Source organism: Rhineura floridana, chromosome 8, assembly GCF_030035675.1.
Source record: "Rhineura floridana isolate rRhiFlo1 chromosome 8, rRhiFlo1.hap2, whole genome shotgun sequence".
NCBI classification, from domain to species: domain Eukaryota; kingdom Metazoa; phylum Chordata; class Lepidosauria; order Squamata; family Rhineuridae; genus Rhineura; species Rhineura floridana.
The window spans coordinates 54,607,599-54,621,663 of NC_084487.1; positions in this window are offsets into that span (position 1 = coordinate 54,607,599).

Below are 14,065 nucleotides of genomic sequence, written 5' to 3' on the forward strand. Positions count from 1 at the left end.
ACCAATTGTCTGGGCCGAGTTCCCCTTAACTGGCATGTCCTCCTCACAACGCCATACCTCCCATTACCCGTCACTGCACTAATTGGGGCCCCCTCTGGTCCTCCCTCCCAACGCCCTATCCTCTCATCCAGGCACATAATAAAAATAAAATAAATAAAAAAACTCATACTCTATACACAATCACACAATCACTCATACAACCATTCATACATCCAAATAGCACAGCAACAGCAGGCTACAACTCATCATACCTAACCATTAGCCATGCTGCCTAGGACTGATGGGGGTTGAAGACCAACATCTGGCATGCCACAGGTTTCCCCCTCCTGAATTAGTATCTTAGAAATTCTTGTTGATTATTTAGTTTTTCCATAACAAAATGGTCCAATATTCATCTGTACCAAGATTGAACACCTGTCATGTGTTCGGTCTTTCCAATGTCCAGCAATTTCTTCTCTGGTAGCTGTCAGGAGAGGACAACCTAGTTCCTTGTATGATACCTCTGCTGGTCTTCTGGAAAAGTGTCCTGTGTGGATTAATTATTCTGTAGTGGTACTTTTGGCCTCAACATTTGTTGAGCATCACTGAACATAAGCATCACATGTAAATACTGGTCCCAAATTCATCACATCCTCTCCATTAAGTTTTTGCAAGTTTTGATAGGAGTAATGATGCCAGCTAGTTAAATGTCCAACTCGTGTTCTTGCAGTAATGGATTTCAGAGCTTATACAGAAACATTCATCCCATTAGGCTCTTCTTTATATTATTAACTGATGCCAGTTTCCCAAATGGATTTCATTCCTTCAGGAGCCAATTTTTAAATACCAATTTGTACATCATGTCAGTAGACTGAAACAAGTAACTGCTCAAAACCTGTTAACATATCCGTTATTGTCTGAATGAAAATCTGTTTGTCAACAGTACTGCCGACAGGTTTCCAGGATTTCAACAAGCAATTCACCTCACCCTTACCAGTCATTCTTCAGTGTTACTAACATTATATAAGTTTAGATCAGCCTTTTCCAGATGTTTTGGACTACAACTCCCATTAGCCCAAGACTAATAGGGAGAAAGCTGGCAAGTGCTGATCTATGTTTTCAGAGGCACTTCTTCCCTTTCACTTAGGCTTTACCATTGAAAATCCCAGATTTTGTGTGTGCTGAGAGGATCCTTATTTTGTGACTTCCAAGAGACCAGTACTCCATGGATTGCTTCTTATCAACATAAAAAATTCTCAGGTATGCCAAATTTTTCAAAGCAACCAAAGTCAACAGCAAGATGAATCACCAAGTGCCCTGCTCGACTTATTTCCTAGTCTTAATTAAGATAAAGTGAGGCCACTCTGAATTAATCTTTAAATAGCTTAATATTAGACATTTGGGTAGATTACATTATTAAAAAATATGTGTTCTGGGTCAGCAGCAATCATTACAAAGGTTATGGAACTCGCTTCAATAGCAGTGTATAGCTTGTTCTCCCTTCCTGCCTCTGACTGAACAGGAGGATTATGAGCCGGGGAAAGAACTGTTAGGGCAAAGCATCACAGGGTATTGTAGCAAGGGGAAATTAATACTTTTCTGGGTACTTTCTTCCCTGTACTTACTTCATAGCCCTTCTTGTAAGTCAGTGTCTGTCTGTCTCTGTCTCTGTCTCTGTCTCTCTGTCTGTCTCTGTCTCTCTGTCTCTCTGTCTCTCTCTCTCTCTCTCTCTCTCTGTGTGTGTATGTGTGTAGGGATACAGGACAGAGGGTTGCCCATTGCCCCAGTGTGTGCAGCACCTCTATTTTCCCATCACATTTCAACTGCAGAGGAAGGGGACACCCCTCACTTTCCTCTGTAGTATAACAATGCCTTTACATTCCTCTAAGCTGGGTGTAGTTTATTACAAGTCCCCAATGTAGTAGACAACTACAATGCCAATCCAGACATGACTCTTAACACATGACTCAAAACCATGCTTAGATTGGCCATGCCTCTTTCTTTACAAAAAGGAGCCATGGAGACTTGGCAGAGGGGAAGGGGGCGCTTAACCCTTTACGTGATGTCATTTTCCTGTCAAAAATCCCATCAAAACTGCTATCTGCCCCATGTCAAAAATATTTTGGAGGAATTTGGGGCAGGAAAACAGATGTTGGAAAGCCTCCACTTCATCCTAATACCCCTAAGCTATTAAACTGTTGAATATAGGGTTTCATCCTTAAAATATTATCATCTCCTATGAACGTGCAAGTTATTCTGCTCTCTGTTCAGAGCACCTTTTTACTGGGCCAGGAACAAATGCCACATCATACCAACAGCTTAGTACAAGGAAGAAAGCAGGGTGGGGTGGGAGTGGGAGGATGTCCCTGACGTCTTAATGTGCATGGGGAGATTTATTTTGTGTACTGGAAAACATAAAGGGCATACAACAAGAAACTGACGAAGAACAAACTATAGATGGAGCAATTACATTCCACAGACGACAAATGTGTCCATAGATTGAATGAAACTTACAATGAAATGCATGACATTCATTCCCTTGCATGAAAATGCCGTGTTTCCCAAAAAACATTTTTTTGAAAGAGCAAAACAATGATGACACTTCACAAAAAGAAAAGTGCATCTTCTGAACACAAGATGTTTATAAATGACAACAAAACGTGTTCAAACTATTAATCATGTCTATGGCATGTTTTTCCACTCTTCTAATGCTCCTTTTATTTTTATTTTAAAATGAATTTGCTCATTCTTTCCCTAAACCTTTGAAGTGCAGTTCTAGTGTCAGTCTCGCCCCTTCGCAAAACTTTGTTATTGTTGGTTCTAGGGACAGATATACACCATCAGCGAAAGCTGTCTTTCTCAAAGATTTTTAACCCCTTTCTGAAATTGCTTTACATTCTGGAGCTCCACAATTCAGAACCAACTATAGGGAGTTCCTGCAAATCCCTCCAAACCTTGAAAGAAAGCACAGATGGGGTCCTGGAGTCCTGCAGTCTAACCCTGCCTGCTGTCACCATGAGAGGAAGCCTCATCCACCTCTGTTGCACCCCACCATTAAGCTCCCTTGACTGGGTATAAAATGGACATCAGAAGGAGGTCTACAGACATACAGATGCATTCAAGTAAAAACCCTTCACATGAGGCAGGACCCTAATTGGGCAGCACAACATCAGAGGAGTGTGGAGGTGGGTTGCTAGACTCCACAACCCATAACTCCCTCTGTACAAGCTCCTGACATGTGGAGGAGTTTGCATAGGTGGCAAAGCCAATTGATGCAGAACTGTGAAGCCCCAGAAGGTAGAGTAACTTTAGAAAGGGGTTCAGAAAAGTTTGAGATGTGTGCATCTGGCCCTGGAAAGATCAGTGACAAGAATGTGCAAATCTAACAACAAGGGTCAGATCAACAGGTCACTCTAGAAAGAAGGAAACAGAGGTGATCAAGCTGACATAAAAGGGCACTTATTAGATTCTAAATCAAAACAGTCCCTGTACAAGGAGTAGAGATGGAAATATCTCTTAATTTTGGTTGTCAATTTCTCATTTTTTCCAGTCTTAAATTCAGTTCTCCATGTTTCTGCAACAATTTGCAATTAAAAAAAAAACTCATGAAAATTCTCCAGCACTTTAGTGCAAATTTCTCCTAACACATATTTTTGTAGGAAGTTTTGATGAGCGTACACATTTTTGCAAGCCATTCCTCTCATATGATGCATTTTTGCATGTTATTTTCATTCATATGTATTCATTCTTATGCACACTTTACCCTAATATATACAGGTTTGTAAATATTGTTTGGTTGGTGAACTTCATTGCAAACTTCAAAAAAATGTGAATCTCAAAGGATGGATGTTTTGGTTCTCATATTGTTTCAGAAAGTGCAAATTTGATAGATTCGGCTTCAAATGTGAACTGGATCAAGATTCTTGCCCATCCTAACAAGGAGTTAATAATATTCTTATTACTAAAACAAAGATAACTAAATACTGGAAAATCTCAGTTGTTACATGATCATAACCACATAAGAAGAGCCTGCTGGATCAGGCCGATGACCCATCTAATCTAGCATCCTGTTCTCACAGTGGTCAGCCAGTTGCCCATGGGAAACTTACAAACAGGTCCTGAGTGCAAACAGCACTCTCCCCTCCTGTGGTTTCCAGCAACTGGTATTTTGAGGCATACTACCTCTGACAATGGAGGCAGAGCATAGACCTCCTCTCTGTGAGACCAAGGTGGCAGATTGCATGTACTGGAGGTTGGGCCCAAAGGGCAGTCTAGGGATTCTGCTCGTGTACCGCCCACCCTGCTGCACGACGGACTCCTTGGCCGAGGTGCTGGAGGTGGTCTCGGCTGTGCGTGTACAGTCCCCAAACCTGCTGGTATTGGGGGACTTCAATGTACATTCAGAGGCCATCCTTACTGGGGCGCCTCGGGACTTCATGGAAACCATGGCTTCCTGGGAGCTGCACCTTATTACAATGGTGCCCACCCATGTAGCCGGTCATGCACTCGACCTTGTGTTTGTCTCGGGATAGGAGGGGAGTGATCTGAAAATTGGGGGTACATCCATCACCCTCTTGTCATGGTCAGACCACTACTTGGTGAGGTTGGACCTTTCGGTGCCACAAACCCTCCATGGGGGTGGAGGACCTATTAAAATGGTCCGCCCCAGGCGTCTGATGGATCCTGATGGATTCCTGCACTTGGGGATTCTCTGGAGCATGCACACAGCCACTCGGCTGAGACCCTGGTGGAGGGGTGGAATGCCGCAATCGCCAGGGCATTAGACCGGGTGGCTCCGAAACGCCCTCTCCCCCTGAATAGAACTCAGACGGCACCGTGGTTCACCCCACGGTTGCGAACTCTGAGGCGGGAGGTGAGACGGCTAGAGCACCGGTGGCGGAAATCTCACTCTGACGACGATCGGACACATGTTAGAGCGGCTGTGGCAGCCTATCATGTGGCAATAAGGGCAGCAAAAAAAGATTTTTATGCTGCCTCTATTGCATCTGCAGAGTGCTGTCCCAGGAGACTGTTCCAAGTGGTCCGGAGCCTGGTCAGTCCAGTTGCTCCGGAACCAATGGAACATGCTAAGGCCTCCTGTGACGAGTTTGCTAAACACTTTGCGGAGAAAATCGATCGTATTAAGAGTGCTATTCCGTGCGCTGTGGACACAGTGAACGAGCCAGAGGTGACCAGTGGTGCTCTGGTGGTGTGGGATCGGTTCCAGCTTCTTCCATCTGATGAAGTGGACAAGGTGCTTTCAACCTTAAAGCCAACCACTTGCTTACTCGATCCTTGCCCATCGTGGCTCATTATGAGCTGCAAAGATAGACTGGGTGAGGGGATCAAGATGGTGGTAAATACATCTCTCGAAGAGAGAGTAATGCCATCATCACTCAAGGAGGCAGTAATAAAACCAATCTTAAAGAAGCCCTCCTTGGATCCCCAAGATCTGAACAACTTTCGCCCAGTCTCAAATTTGCCATTCTTAGGCAAGGCAATTGAGCAGGTGGTGGCAAAACAGTTGCAAGTGCACTTGGAGGAAGCGGATTATCTGGATCCATTTCAATCGGGCTTCAGGCCTGGACATGGGACTGAAACAGCCTTGGTCGCCTTGGTAGATGATATGAGGAGGGCGTGGGATAGGGGCGAATGCACCTTCCTTGTCCTCCTTGACCTCTCAGCAGCTTTCGATACCGTTGACCACGTTATCCTCCTGGACCGCCTGAAGAGGTTAGGCATGGGGGGCACTGTATTGCAGTGGTTCCATTCCTTCCTCTCTGGTAGGTACCAAACAGTGGCATTGGAGGATGAGGTTTCGGATCCTTGGCCTCTCACTTGTGGGGTGCCACAGGGTTCCATCCTCTCCCCAATGCTGTTCAACATCTATATAAAGCCGCTGGGGGCAATCATCAGGAGATTTGGGCTGCAATGTCATCAGTATGCGGATGACACGTAGCTCTATCTCTCATTTAAATCTTCACCGAGGTTGGCTGTAGAAACCCTGTCCAAGTGCCTGGAGTCGGTGAGTGGCTGGATGGGAAGGAATAAGCTGAAGCTGAACCCTGACAAAACCGAGGTACTGTTTGTGGGAGACAAGGGAAGGCTGGGGGATGTGGACCTGGTGCTCAATGGGGTACGTTTGCCCCTGAAAGACCAGGTCCGCAGCCTGGGGGTCATTCTTGACTCCCAGCTGACCATGGAGGCTCAAGTCTCGGCTGTGAGCCGGGCGGCGCTGTATCAACTCCATCTGATACGGAGGCTGCGCCCCTACCTTCCCAACCATCTGCTCCCACCGGTAGTACATGCCCTGGTCACCTCTCGCCTAGACTACTGTAATGTGCTCTACGTGGGGTTACCCTTGAAAACGGTCCGGAAGCTGCAACTGGTACAGAATGCGGCGGCTCGTCTGATTAAAGGCAGCCGCCGGCAAGATCACATCACTCCAGTGCTGAAGGAGTTGCACTGGCTACCGGTTGTTTACCGGGCCCAATTCAAGGTGTTGGTTTTGACCTTTAAAACCCTATACGGTTTTAGCCCAGTCTATCTGAAGGAGCGCCTCCAGCATCGTCAGGGATGCCGCTCAACAAGATCAGCCTCAGAAGACCTTCTCTCGATCCCACCAGTTAAAACAGCTAGACTGGTGAGGACTAGAGAGAGGGCTTTTTCAATAGTGGCCCCCACCCTGTGGAACTCTCTCCCAAATGATCTCCGCCATGCCCCTTCTATGATAAGCTTCCGCCGGGCCTTGAAGACCTGGCTCTTCAGGCAGGCTTTTGGGGTGGGTTAGGTTTCTTACTGTTATGGTTTTAAATTTTAATGTTTTAATGTATTGTTTTATCTTGTACGTCGCCCAGAGTGGCTGGACAACCAGCCAGATGGGTGACTAATAAATTAAATAAATAATAATAAATAATAGTACCCATTGATGCCTTATCCTCCATGAAGTTGTATAATTGTTTTTAAATCCATCTACACTGCTAGCCATCACTGCCTCTTGAGGGAGTGAATTCCATAGTTTAACTAAGTGCTGTATGAAGAAGTACTTTCTTTTGTCTGTGCTTAGTAGTCCAACATTCAGCTTCATTGGATATCCATGAGTTCTAGTGTTATGAGAGAGGGAGAAAAATATTTGTCTATCCACTTTCTCCATGCCATGCATAATTTTATACACTTCTATCATGTCGCCTCTTACCCTTTCTCTAAACTAAAAAGCCCCCAAATGCTGCAACTTTTCCTCTTAGAGGAGTCGCTCCACCCCTTTTATAATTTTGGTTGCCCTTTTCTGAACCTTTTCCAACTCTACAATAACTTTTTAGAAGTGAGGTGACCAGCATTCCAAATGTACACAGCATTTGTACACAGCATTCCAAATGTGGCCATACCATTGATATACATAATGACATAATATCGGCCATTTTATTTTCAGTACCTTTCCTAACGGTCCCTTGCATAGAATTTCCCTTTTTCACAACTGCAGCACACTGGGTCAGTATCTACATCAAGCTATCCAGTACGACCCCAAGGTCTCATTCCTGGTCAGTCACCACCAGTTCAGAGCCCATGAGTGTATCTGTGAAATTAAAATGTTTTGCTCCAGTTTGCATAACTACACTTGTTCACAGTGAATTGCATTTGCCATTTCACCATCCATACACTCAGTTTGGAGAGGTCCTTTCAGAGCTCTTGGCAATACCTTTTTCTTGAACAACTCTGAACAATTTAGTATTATTAGCAAATTTGGCTACCTCACTGCTCACCCCTAACTCTACATAATTTATGAACAAGTTAAAAAGCACAAGCTCCAAAACCAGTCCTGGGAGACTCCGCTTTCTACTGCCTTCCATTGGGAGAACTGTTCCATTTATTCCTTCTCTCTGCTTCCTGGTACTTAACCAATTCCTGATCCACAAGAGGATCTCTTCTCTTATTCCACGACTGCTAAGCTCACTCAGGAGTCTTTGGTGAGATACCTTGTCAAAAGTTTTTGCAAGTCCAAGTACACTATGTCAACCAGATTCTCTATCTATATGCTTGTTAACACTCACAAAGAACTCTAATATATTAGTGAGACAGGACTTATCCTTGCAGAAGCCATGCTGGTTCTGCTTCAGCAAGGCTCACACTTCTATATGCTTGGTTATTATATCTTCAACAGTTTTCCTGGGACAGACATTAAGCTAACCAGTCTGTAATTTCTGGGATCCCCCCGGATCCTTCTTAAAGATCGGTGTTACATTGGTCAATTTCCGGTCCTTAGGTATGAAGGCAGATCTGAGGGACACGTTACATATTTTTGTTAGAAGATCAGCAATTTCACATTTTTGTTCTTTGAGAATTCTTGGGTGGATGCCATCCAGACCCTGGCAATTTGACAGTTTTTATTTTATTAAGCCTAGAAACTCATCTCTCATCACCACTAATTGCTTCAGTTCCTCAGATTTCCTTCCAGCAAAAGTTAGTTGGAGCACAGGGATATATGCCCTATCATCCACTGTGAATACAGATACAAAGAATTCATTCAGCTTCTCTGCAATCTCCTTATCCTGCTTTAGCACACCTTTGATTCCCTTGTTCTTCAAGGGTCCAAATGCCTCCCTAGATGGTCTCCTGTTTTGAATGTTATTAGTTTTGATGTTTTTAGCAATGTGCTCCTCAAATTGTTTTAGCATCCCTTATTGACTGCTCGCATTTCTTTTGCCAGAGCTTGTGTTCCTTTTTATTTTCCTAATTTGGACAAGACTTCCATTTTTTGGAAGGAAGCATTCTTGCTTCTAATAGTTTCTTTGACTCTGCTTGTTAACCACGCCGGCATCTTCTTGGTCCTGGTGATACCTTTCCTGATCTGCAGTATACAGTTGTGCATCTAATATTGTGTTTTTAAACACTTCCCATTTTGTAGTGATCTGACCCTACTGACTTCGCTCTTCAACTTCCTTTTTACTAGTCATCTCATTTTGGGGAAGTTTCTTCTTTTGAAATGATAGAATCGTAGAATCATAGAATAGTAGATATAGAAGGGACCTATAAGGCCATTGAGTCCAACCCCCTGCTCAATGTAGGAATCCAAATTAAAGGATATTCGACAGGTGGCTGTCCAGCTGCATCTTGAATTGCTGTAGTGTTGGAGAGCCCACCACCTCTCTAGATAATTGGTTCCATTGCCATACCACTCTAAAAGTTAGGACATTTTTCCTGATGTTCAGCCAAAATCTGGCTTCCTGTAATTTGAGACCATTATTCCATGTCCTGCACTCTGGGATGATCAAGAAGAGATCCTGGCCTTCCTCTGTGTAACAACCTTTCAAGTACAGTAGGGCCCCACTCATACGGCGGGTTACATTCCAGACCCCCGCTGAAAAGCGAAAACTGCCAAAAAGCAGAACTCATTGAATAGAATGGCATGCGACGCCTGAAAACCGCCGTAAAAGCAGAACAAGCGCCGTATCAGTGGGGCTTTAGTCTAATGCGTCTAATTGAGACCACCACATTAGCGAAGAGCCATAAAGCAAAGTGCTGTAAAGCGGGGCCCTACTGTACATTATTGAAGAGTGCAATCCAATCTCACCTAACTCTTCTCTTGCATCTTCTAAACATGCTCAGTTATTTCAGTCTCTCCTCATAGGGCTTTGTTTCTTGTTCCCTGGTCATCTTTGCTGCCCTCCTCAGAACCTGTTCCAGTTTGCCTGCATCCTTCTTAAAGTGCAGTGTCCAGAACTTGGAGCAGTACTCAAGATGAGGCCTAACCAGTGCCAAATAGAGGGAAACAAGTACTTCACATCATTTGGAAACTATACTTCTGTTAATACAGCCTAAAATAGCATTTGCCTTTTTCACAGCTACATTGCACTGTTGGCTCATATTCAGCTTGTGAACAACAATTGGTTTCTGTTCCCTAGGTATAGAACTTTGCACTTAACCTTTTAAATTTCATTCTGTTGTTTTCATCCCAATGCTCCAGCCTATCAAGATCCCTTTGAATTTTGTTTCTGTCCTCAAGGGTATTAGTTATTCCTCCCAATTTTGTTTCATCTGCAAATTTTGTAAGCATACCCTGCACCTCCTCATCCAAGTCATTAATAAAACTGTTGAAGAGCACTGGGGACAGGACTGAGCCTGAAGTACTCCACTCGTTACCTTCCCCCAGTTTGAGAAGAAATCATTGATAAGCATTCTTTTAGTATGATTCTGTAACCAACTGTGGATCCACCTGATAGTTGTTCCCTCCAGCCCACATTTAGCTAGCTTGCTAATCATGGGGCACTTTGTCAAAAGCTTTACTGAAGTTGAGATATATTATGTCCACAGCATTCACACAATTCTACCAAGGAGGTTACCCAATCAAAAATGAGATAAGATTAGTCTGGCAGGATATGTTCTTGATAAATCCATGTAATCGCTGCATTGTTTTCAAGGTGCTCCCATTCTCCACAATTTCTCAAAGATAATAGGCAGTGGTTCCAAGAGTTCTTCAGCCAGTATCTTCAATAGTCTAGGATGCAGTTCATCAGGTCCTGGAGATTTGAACTTGGTCAAAGTGATTAGGTATCCCTTGACCATTTGTCTATCAATCTGAAGCTGCAATCCTGCTCCTTCAACTTCACATTTCCCAGGGTGGTCATAAACCCTTTTTTGGGAGAAGACTGAGCCAAAGGAGGAATTGAGCACTTCTGCCTTTTCTTTGTCATCTGTTATCCATCCTCATTGAGTAGCTGAACCACCATTTCCTTTCTCTGTCTTTTACTATGGATGTACCTGATGAAAGCTTTTTTGTTGCTTTTGGCATCTCTCACTAACTTCAGCTCATTTTCAGCTTTAGCCTTTTTGACACCATCACTGCAATTCAGTGCTCCCTGTCTGTACTCTTCCTTTTTGTCCTGGCCTTCCTTCCACTTTCTATATGGTCCTTTTTTGTTTTTAGGTCACCTCTAACCTTTCTGTGAAGCTACATTGGCTTCTTCTGCTGTCTTCCACCTTTTTTCATTGATGAAATTGTTTGCCATTGTATCTTTAGAATTTCCTCTTTTGGAAACTACCACCCATCTTGGACTCATAAGGGTCACTTTTATTTGTTTGTTTGTTTGTTTGTTTATTGCATTTGTATACTGCCCCATAGCTGAAGCTCTCTGGGTAGTTTACGACAATTAAAAACAAATATACAAATTTAAAAACACATTGCCATGGAACCTTACTTACCATTGTTCTTAGTTTATTAAAATTGGCTTTCCTGAAGTCCAGGGTACAAATACGGCTACTCTCAGCTTTTGCTTTCTTTAAAATAGAAAAACTCAAGTAAATCTTTCCCCCAGAGTTCCCATAACTGTCACTTCATCCACCAAGTCATCTGTATTGGTTAGAATAAAGTCAAGGATTGAAGGAGAATTTTTCTCCATGGGATCTTTCGCTGGGGGTCCTTAAAAAATATTTGAGGACACAGGCTTAAAGCAAAAAGGTAGGCCTTTATTCTTTACAAGCATATGCAGGGTCAGCCTCCCAGAAAATCTGGAGAGGACTGCACTGAGGCACTGTGTGCAACCTCTTTTACAGTGTACAGAGTATGTGACAGTGATTCACCAATCGCACAAGTTCCTGCCCACATAACATAACAGTTCCTCCTCTCTACAATCGTTCCCAACCAATCAGAAAGCATTAGGTAACTCCAGTGCTGATTCCAAGATTCTGTCCATCTCATTAATGTCACCATTGTTCTGCTGTCCCTCAAGACTAATGCTCTTTCAGGCCAGTACCATTGTGAATGTGCTTTCAAGCATCGCTGTACTTTCATTGTTCTGATTGTTCTGATTGGCCATGCTGACCCAGGTACACCTGGAGATATTTGAACAGGTTCCTTGAGTTAAGTTTGCCTCAACTTAGGGTGTTTGGGAATGTATGAGCACCCCCAGTTCCATTCCTTTGCCAAAGGGGTTCGTATGTCCTTATACGTTCTCAGAAATCCCATTTCCTTACTTATAAAATACATAGCTCAAGAGAGGGGATTATATTTAAACACACTGAGCTTCATTTTAAAACCACACAGACTCAGAAAAAGACTGGGTGACTCTGACTAACTAGTACCTTTCAGCCTCAGAGATATAGAGGAGGCAGGCCACCCCAGAGTACCTTTTTCTTAATGAAAACACACTTATAAAGTTGTAAATATAATATAACACACTGGGTTATCTGAAAATCATTGTAAAATCTCACTGTTTCTCTTCATAAAACCCTTTGATTATGCTGTAAAGCTTTTTCCCTTAGATGGGGCTATTGCTCTACACAAGAAATCATTTCTATGGATTAAAACAGAATAATATATCAATCACAACTACACAGGTTAAATGCTTGTTTGAATTAGAACAATAAACCAATTAATATATGTCAGTCATGCATCGGCCGAGTCTTGGCACAGAAACAGAAGGTCCCTGTGACCGTTGCCTACTTCTGCTCACAGGTCTGAATTAAATGCTAAGCTTTAGGGTTTTCTAAGTATATTTCTTAACATCTATATATATATCAATTGTAGTATCTTCTTTTGAACTCAGTTTGTTCCTAAGGTTCTAGTCTTCTTTTTATTTAGTTGTTAATTTCTTCTGTGCTTTGTCTTTTTTCTTGTTCATTCTTCAATCCCACGATCATTTCTCTTTGTGAAAAATCTCATGCCAACCAATAACACTACCCATTCTCCATTGCCACTGCTGAATCTCACCAGAATATTTTTTCTAGACAAATAACTAGAGGCAATAATTGCTTGGCAAGCAGGGGGAGGGTGAATATAGAGTTCTGCCATTAAGAAATCCAGACACTGTGATGTCATTTTACTGTTTGTCAGTACCTTTCCAGACCCAGTTTAAAATGCTGGTATGGTTATTTTTAAAGCCCTCAACAGTTTGGGACCAGGACTGCCTGCACCTGTATGAACCTGCCCATGCTGTAGATTTGGCCACAAAAGGCCAACTCACAGGCTCCCTCATCAAGATCAATTAGTTTGGTGGGCACAAGAGACAGGACATTTTCAGTGGTAGTCAATTATCTGTGGAATTTACTCCCATTTGTCTCCTTCTTTAGTTGCTTTTAAATGGGCTCTCATTTTAATGGATGGTGCTGTTCTGGAGTTTTAACTTTGTAACTGCTCCATGTTTTATACCTGTAGGTCTAGGATGTTTTGAATGCTGCTGCCTCACATTTTATGTATTTCTTTGAAGAGCTGTATAAAATGATTGAAATAAAGGAAGAAATACATAAAATGTAAGGCAGCAGCAGCATAAGGTAAATGTAAGGCAGTAGTTTACAAAACATTTAAAAAGGAAAGTCCCTGCTTATAATTTAAAAGATGCAACACAAAAGGAAACTGGGTCAGGAGGGACAGAGGAAGTAAAAATGTAATGTATTTCATTTGTGTTTTTTATTTTAAATTGTTCTATTGGGGTTGTTTTAAATGCTAGGTTGGTAAGCTACTTTGCAGAGGAGATTTACCTGGGAAAATGGGATATTCTAAACAAATAAATAAATTATGGCTCTAATCCTGCTGAATATTTGTGTATAAAATGCTTTCAGAATTTGAGACAAAGGCAAAAGATTCCATTAGGAAAGATGTATTATCTTCTGGCATGCAGGACTAAAATTAGGGGGAAAGTAGGAGGCTCTTAATGAAATCCACAAGCTCCTGCCCTTTAATTTCCTAGTTTTGGACAAAATGTCCCCTTAGCTTCCTTGAAACAGTATCTGAAGGAGCTATCACAATGGTAAGGGGTCAGGTCCCCTCTGCCCCCCTCTAATTTGAATACAGTGCCTATGATGCTTTGAGTGTATACAGTTGTATTGCAAATGACAAATCTACCAATATGATCAGCTATATTTTGAAACTGTTCCAAAGAAGAACCACACTGGGATTCATTCATCTTAAATAAATCTCTGTGTTTCAATTGATTGTTTAGCTCTCTGCTATGCCCATAACACTGCTTCTCTACAAATGTGGTGTGCTTGCTTTGGTTTTGTATCCACAGCCAGTCAGTGTGTCAGAGTTGTTAGAGTACCAGACTTCAAACAAAAGAGATACAGGTTTAAATCTTCACTCAGCAATAGAGGTCAC